This window comes from Toxorhynchites rutilus, chromosome 3, assembly GCF_029784135.1.
Source record: "Toxorhynchites rutilus septentrionalis strain SRP chromosome 3, ASM2978413v1, whole genome shotgun sequence".
Lineage (NCBI taxonomy): Eukaryota > Metazoa > Arthropoda > Insecta > Diptera > Culicidae > Toxorhynchites > Toxorhynchites rutilus.
Window position 1 is genome coordinate 110,761,995 of NC_073746.1, and position 8,691 is coordinate 110,770,685.

Here is an 8,691-nt window from a genome sequence, read left to right on the forward strand (position 1 = left end):
AAATGTTTATAACTCAAAACATGGTCCCTTCGATATTTTCTAAAAAAAAATTATTTGAAAACAATTTCAATGTAACAAAGTTTAACGTATAGTGGTGCCATGTCCGACTCACCAAAACTGAGATATGATTTTTTATAAATTCATGAAATTTCGATAATTTGCAAAATTGATCATTTAGGAAAAGTAATGAAAAAAATTAAATCAACATGCGATTTTACATCAAAAACTATGTATAACATTTTATCCTAGGACTAACCGTTCTCGAGATATAATAGCTATATCACTTTTCGTTACACGACATGGAAAGAACGAAGATTTCGAATGTGTTTTCCTCGGCCACTTCATTTACCAAGCCGCTTCTTAGGATTGTCTCGTCACCTCGGCCCACTACCAGAGAAGATGTCCTCAGCAAATTTAGGTTCGTTTTGGTTGATAATTTTGCCAGGAGGTTCTTGATTTACCGCTTCAAGAAAAAATAAGATAAATATTTGAGCACTAACTGTTGCAATTCAACTCGTTATGAGTATTTAATTTTATTACTCGTTGAATCTATATGAATGCGCGGCTACCTCAGGTACGAAATAGCTATTGCCTGTAGGGTTGTACCGCTAAGCCGCACACCTCGCCACCTAGAATGCATGCTCGCTAATAATCTTATCGTAATATTCTACCGCACACACGCAGAGACTGACGGACTCTTCGCGGGACACGAAACATCCGGGCCGTATCATTGGCACAATTAAAATTCAATTTTCGATCCAGCATTACGCCTAATTGCTTGATTGCTTCGACTGGCTCAACTAGTTTGCCATTTTATTCGAGCCGTTCCAATCCAATCCCCTTGACGATGACCGTTTGTATCATCACCATCATCATCACCTTTCGCTGCGGTTTAACTCTGCCGACCATTGACTTACCTTTGTTTGCTCATCCAGGTGTTTCCGAAATGTGTCATCCGATAGTGAACTTCATACATATTTTTAATGACCATCAACAATGATTTGTTTAAACATGTAAATAACAAAAAAGGTTCATGCAGCAGATAAGTAACAACCGATACCGTTGGCTGCAGCTGATTCGCCAAGGGAATCAGTGTTTAAATTCTCCACACTCGGCTGGGCAGCCGATACGTAGATTATAAACCAATCGACTCCGGCTCAACCTTATTTTAGCACAGTAACATGACAGGCGTACAGAATTATATTGATTCCTGTTACAAGTGTGGACCGTGCCGCTGCACGAAACAGAAGCCACCCGCGGTCAATCGGTTTGCTGCTGTTTGTTGTGTGATGCACTTGTTCGGCGAAGTGCTGCTAATCAGTGTTCTATTTAAGGCCAGAAGGACGATCGATGACCGTTTTACGCCATAATTACCTATTAAGAGAGGTGTCTGGTTAAGCGGGCTACCTGATTGGATCCGATTCTCGTCGATCCAAAGGGAAATTAAAAATAATACCAGTTTACTTTCAACTTTGTTGTCCGCTCTCCCTCACCATCCCCATCCATCTGCAGAATTGTGGTGGACTTCCCTCCCCCTGGTGAACGGTTTTCATACCAACTACACGTGATAGGTTATTTATATTCTCGGTCAGCGGAAAATAATATAGTTCGCGGCACCGTCGCACTCTTCTTCAAACTGTTTCTCGTTGTCGCACCGAGCACCGATTATACATAATACACAGACTGACTGTACGGGATCAAGCTCATCGCTACCCGTGATCAACCTGTGCATGGGAGGACACCTAGCCCCATTGATCCGTTATCAGAATATGAGCGACGACTTCTAAGTTATGGTTGTTTCTGCGATGGGAACACCAAACCATTCGGTTCATGACTTGTAAGATCCCTTGGAGTTTGATCATTGTGGTGACAAGCATTCACTCCACAGTTATGAATTTTTTTCCTCTTTCTATATTAAAGAGTTTTTCAGCCAAAGGCTGGTTCATCTCTAAGCCAGTTATGCATCAGAACTGTCAAATCTAGAATACATTTTGATTTGTATCAAGCTCTCAATACAATTGAAGCAATTTGAATTTTCAAAATTTTATTCAGTAAGCGAGGATGATCCTGAATTGACCCCCTTAGACCACAGTTACCTATCGTTCTCTAGGATGAAGTTAGCAGGAACCTTTCTTATGACACTACTGAAAATTCGATTGGTGGCGCCAGTTCTGATATTCATGGGAAAGTTGCTTTAGAACCACAAGTTTTGAACATTTCGATAAAGAGAACTTCTGATTTCCCTGTCTAACAATACAATTCAATGCTGAAATCGCCAAAAAAAAAACAAATATTCTAGATACTTTATGGTACCTAAAATATTAGCCATTAACACATTGCGGACCGCTCACGACCGCTTTCTCGTTTTCGCGTTCCTTCTTTACGGACTTGTGTGAAATTAGCGAATAAAAGTTTTTGTTGCGTGCATGTTCCTGTTCAACGTCTCGCTGGATTTAATGCATAATGAATTATTTCAATTGAAATAAATTGATTGTATATCAAGCAACAGGTAACAAATTATGCTCATTAGATAGAGAATTGAATCATTCATCTTTCCACATAATTCTTTTTTTTATCGTGACAGAGAAAAGTTATAGACCGAAAAGTGAGTATGGGTCAATATAGGAAAATTTACATAATTTTGAAAATCATAAAAAGTTCTTCGAATAGAGTTATCGAAGTTATTCGATAGAGAAACATTTTATTAATCGAAAAAGGGTATGGAAAAAGTTATAAGCCAAGTTGTATGGAAGAAATTAATTATGTTAAAGAAAATTGAAAAAAGTTATTTGAAAGGACCCAAAACACATTTTTGAGATAATATTCATTGAATAGGGAATACTTTTATCCATCTTCAGCCAATGTTTTGTTGGCCGGAAAAGAGTTTGAAAAAAGGTATGGGCCAAAATGTATACAAGTTGTAGGAGGGAAATTAATAAAATAATTGAAAATGGAAATAGAACTTTTTCACACTTGAAAAAAAATAAATTAAGGAACAGAATGCGAAGTCGAAATTTTTAGGCGATTTTTAAAATGCTTTAAAATCGTCAAATATCAACGCATGAAGATGGAATATAAATCTCTTTAAAGCATAATTTACTTGGATTTACACGGAATATTTTACAGAGAAAATTGTATTTCGATGTATGTAGATGTAGTGGATAAAAATATCGGGAAGAAATGAGAAATCGATTTCTGTTTTTTTAAAGATAGCAAATTCAATTAACGTTATCAACTATCTGTCATTTGATTTCTATAACGTTGTTGTGGACCATTCATTATTGATATATTATTGCATGAACGAAACATTTTGAATTCGTATTTGATAATAAATAGTTCAATAAATAATCAACGAAAAACAGTTTTGGAAACTCTAATAAATTCTATACATCCTGGATTATTTTATGCAGGGGATAGAATTTTGTTATAATTTGTCGCGGTACATCATAGTAGATGTACTTTGAGTAATTTCTCAAATTTTCATTTCCAAGCCTATTTAGAATGGGGAAAAAAAGAAAACCTCATTTTTTCACTATAGCTCTTATAGTGAACCAAATAGGAGAATTACCTTATTATTATCTGGAAAAAATCATACATATCTATAAAAGCTGTAGGAACACATTTAAATACGAATTATAGTAGTACTGAATCTCTAAATACAAAAAAAAATCGATATTCCAAGATTTTTTAATTTTTGATTATGTTTCTCGATATATCATAGTAAGATGCACTTTCAGTATTTTTTCTTTTTTTTATCTCAAAGCTATTTTGAATGATGTGCTAAAAATTGAAAGGTACGTTTTCACCATAGATCCTATGGATAAGGATTCGAAAAATAGTCAAATTTTCTATACAATAGAAAGTTTTACTTCCTTTTTACTTTTTACTTCCTTACCCAGCCAGACCCTTTCCCCCGTACAACTCGTGAATGTTTTGGCCAATAACTTCTCTCAAACCCTTTTCGGACCAATGAAAATTTGGCTAAAGATAAATAAAAATTTTCTTTATCGAATGAGTACTATCTCGAAAATGTGTTTCGGGTCCTTCCAAATAACTTTTTTCAATTTTCTTTAATTTAATTTGTTTCACCCATACAACTTATTTTTTATTAATTCGTTTATTTTTACAGGCTCAGTTACATTAGTTTTAAGGAGCCGAATTCTTAACTATATTTTTATAACTATATAGGAACAATTTTCTAATTCTATGGTTAGTAAGGTAGAAAATCGATTACTCGCGGTTGACTCCCTCCCATACAACTTGGCCTATAACTTTTCTCAGACCCTTTTCCGATTAATCAAATTGTGGCTGGAAGATATGTGAAATATTTCTCTATCGAATAATTTCGATAACTCTATTCGAACAACTTTTCGAATTTTCAAAATTTTGTATATTTTCCTATATTCACCCATGCTCACGTCTCAGTCCATAACTTTTCTCTGTCACGATCAAGAAAAAAATGAATTAAAGGGCGAACACGAAATTATTGCGACACATTCAACAGGGCATAACTTTTTTACCATTGGGTAAAAATCAACCGAATTTTGCACACTTTCTCATTGATGTGTATTGTCTACATTCTGTCAAACTCGAAGTCGTGTTTTTCGATTCAACGAAAATGAAGGTGAAGCAACGCGAGTCGAGAGAACAAATTCTTCCCAAACACCAGGAATTTCCTGACCTGTCGCACCGGCAGTTGGGAAAAATGTTGAACATTCACCATTCAACCGTCTCCAGAGTATTGAAGCGGTTCCAGGAGCGGTTGACGTTGGACCACGGCAAAGGAGCTGGAAGAAAACCGGGACCGGAGAACAAAAAGACGGAGGGAAAGGTGAAGCGGATGATTAAAGCAAATCCCAACGACTCAAGCCATGATTTGGCTAAAAAGATCGGCATGTCGCAGAGCTACGTCCATAATGCAAAGAAGAGAGCTGGACTACATACATACAAGGTACAGAACTTCCCAAACCGCGATGAGCGGCAACAATCGACGGCTAAAACTCGGGCACGGAAGCGCTACGAGAAGATGCGGACAAAATATGGCTGCTGTGTGATGGACGACGAAACGTATATAAGAGCCGATTTTAAGCAAATTCCGGGGTTGGAGTTTTTCATCGGCAAGAGACGGTGGACGGTGTGGACGACAAATTTAAGAAGAAGAAAATGTCGAAGTTTGCCTCCAAATATCTCGTTTAACAGGCCATCTGCTCTTGCGGACGGAGGAGTGAGCCTTTCGTGACAAAGGGCACAGTAAATGGCGAGATCTACAAATCTGAGTGCCTCGAGAAGCGCCTTTTGCTGTTCTTGCAGCAGCACGACGAAGCTCCGCTATTTTGGCCAAATTTGGCATCATGCCACTATTCTAAAAGTGTCCTGGAGTGGTATGAGGCCAATTCTGTCCATTTTGTTCCAAAGGACATGAACCCGCCAAACTGTCCGGAGCTGCGCCCGGTGGAGCAGCACTGGGCAATAATGAAGGGGGAACTTCGGAAGAGCAAGAAGACAGTCAAAGACGAGAATGACATGTTGAGAAAATGGAAAAGAACTGAGAAACTGGTACCGGATGACACTGTAAAGACTTTGATGGAGAGCATCAAGCGAAAATGCGTTCAATTTTACACTCAAGGCTCCATCGATTAACTTTTCTTTTGATTTTTGAAGTAAATATATGTATAAAACTACCCTAAAATTTTGGTTTGATTCTAAACATTATAAGAAAATTGGCATGACATTTTCGGTGTCGCAATAATTTCGTGTTCGCCCTTTATGTGGAAAGATGAATGATTCAATTCTTTATCTAATGAGCATGATTTTGAAGGTTGTTACTTGATAAACAATCAATTTTTTTCAACTGAAATAATTCATTATGCATTAAATCCAGCAAGACGTTGAGCACGCAACAAAAACTTTTATCCGCTGAACTGTCATCCGCTAACTTCACACATAGAGGCGAATGAACTGTAAAGTTTAAAGCCTCTTAAAAACTTGCGAGCAAAGCAAGCAACTTCGCACAAGTCAATACGTGCGGTCTCAGGCGTATGTCTAACATATTTCTTCCCGGTCCTTAAAGTGTTAATATACTTTATGGCATACCTTCCGAATACTTAGATTCAAATTACAGAAACCAAATTTTGAATACAGATCCCGGTATTACAGTTTCAAATAAATCTTCTGATGAATCTCTGGATTTCAAACCATTTATTATGTAGGTAATGGTTTCAAGTTTCATTAAAAAACTATTTTTGTAAATGAAAAAAATTCAAAAAATTAAAATTCTTTTTTCTCAAAAACGTAATTTTATAAAATCCTCAAATAAGTTATATGAATAGCCCTTAAAATTTCCAACAAGTCATTCATACATCGGAAGTTTAGCACTTCTACAGGAGAACAATTTTTCTAACTTTTTCTTATTATTTGTTTTTTTTTTTAAAAAAACAATACTAATCCCAATTTTGTTTAATGTCAAGATAGCACAGTGTATTCGATAAAATTTCAGATCTCATTAAAATATGAACTTTTATCGAAGACATCAAATTTCTAAGAATATAGAGCAATTCCAAATGAAATCGACAAATGACAAAACATGAATATTTTTGATTCGAACGGAAGTTTGTATTCCGTTTGGGTTGGAAGAAATATGAGTTTTCCACAGCAATAGGGATTCCTTGACTCAAGTGTAACGTTTTTGCCAAAGAATGGAATGTAGGTAATTGTTTTAATTGTCAAAAGTTCGTCAAAAATAGTCTTACCATCTCCGACTTATTTTTTAAATTTTCTACATGACTTGAAAAAATAAAAAAAATAAAAAATATATAGTTTATAATAATTTTTTTCTCGGTGTATATTTTTACACATTTAAACATCAATACTCTATAACTCTTTCTATTTCGGGATGACTAATAGTTTTCGAGTTTTCGCGGAACATGTCAATCGCGATAATTTACACTCGTAATGTTTTACACGTTACGAGTTGTCTATTAGTAGTAATTTTTCAAAGAAAACATTAAAAAGTTGTTGCTAGGAAAACTCTCCCTAGAGCAGTGCTCTTCTTCCGATATATGGAAGACTTGTTGGTAATTGTATGGCAAATTGTTGGCAATCCATGAGTTTTTAAAAAAACATATTTTTGAGAAAAATGGATTTTTATTTTCCAAAAAAAAATTCAATGAAATTTCTTAAAAAAATAAATTCAATAATTTCAATAAAAAATGTATTTTTTAATGTAAACTAATATTTTCCCATATTTTATTCTTCAATCAATATTTTGTAGTTTTTATAGTTTTTAAGCGATTTTTTTTAAATTTGTGTTTTTTTTAATTTTTTTTTTAAATCTTAAGATTAAAACAATAAAACCTACAACATGTTGGTTAACCATTGATGGCCATGAGTTCACCGGTGAACTCAGAACCCTGTGGAAAACCAATAGAGATTGAACATAATGAAAAAAAGTTCTTCTACGCATATGTTCGATTTTCAACATCGACAGAGTTATTGAACTTTTTTTTCGTTTCGGACTCTGTTGCCTCCAACTGGCTCTACATTAAAAAGTACGCTACGAAAGACGATTTTGTTGCTTCCATGCTGTTGCATTCAAGATGAGAAAATTTAATACAAGATATAGAGTGGAACATCTAAATTAGTGGATTTTAATAACATTTTGGAAGTGAAAATCTGAAAAGTTAATGACTTTTAATGTGTTATTATTAATTTATTCCTCAAAATTATATTAAACTGGATTGTTTCTATCAATTAAATTGAAGCTCTACAATTCACCCAATTCTTTGACACCCAACTTCTCGCTTTCTTAATTTGGCTGCAATATTTACAATTCCTGGTGAAAATTCAAGCTAAATCATCAAAAATCACGATTTTTACCACACTGCACATGTAATAGCCACTTAAATTTCACCTTAACGTTAAAAGGTTACATTTCTTCTTGAAGTAAGTCATATTTGAAATGAAAAAGTTGAAATAATAAAGTTTTCCTAACCACAACTCTTTCATGTTCCTAACATTTTAGTGTGTAAATTATCGCTATTGACTTTTTTTTTCTATTTGGCAACACGTCAAGAACATGTCAAACGCGAGCATTTACACTCGAAAATGTTACTAGGAGGTTTTCAGAAGTATTCATACTTGTCATTTTGACTTTAAACAAAATTAGGATTAGTTTTAATTTTTTCAAAGAAAACATGGAAAAATTGTTATTAGAATAACTTTTTCTCTGTGAAAGTGGTGATCTTCCGATGTATGGATGACTTTTTGGAAATTATAAGGGCTATTCATATAATTATTTTGAGAATTTTACAAAAATACGTTTTTGAGAAAAATGAATTTCAATTTTTAAAATATTGTTTTAGTGCAATTGAACAAAAAAATGTTACTTAAACAATTTCCTACATTTCATTTTTTGACCGAAATCTTTTAGGTATTATAGTGCTTGAGTTATAGTTTTTTTTTGTTAAAAATTAAGAAAAAAAACTTTGGCCCTTTCCAAATAAGTCTAATTTTGTTTTTAATATTTCAAGTATGCAAAGTTGCTCAAATAACCAATGTCTTTACACCCACAATATTGCACTGTTATCTTAGGTGGTGCTGCCAACTCCTAAGACCAGTTGGAATGAAATTCGTCAATAAGAAAACAGCACGTTTTTATAACCAGTTTTAACGTTGATAACTATTTTTGATGCG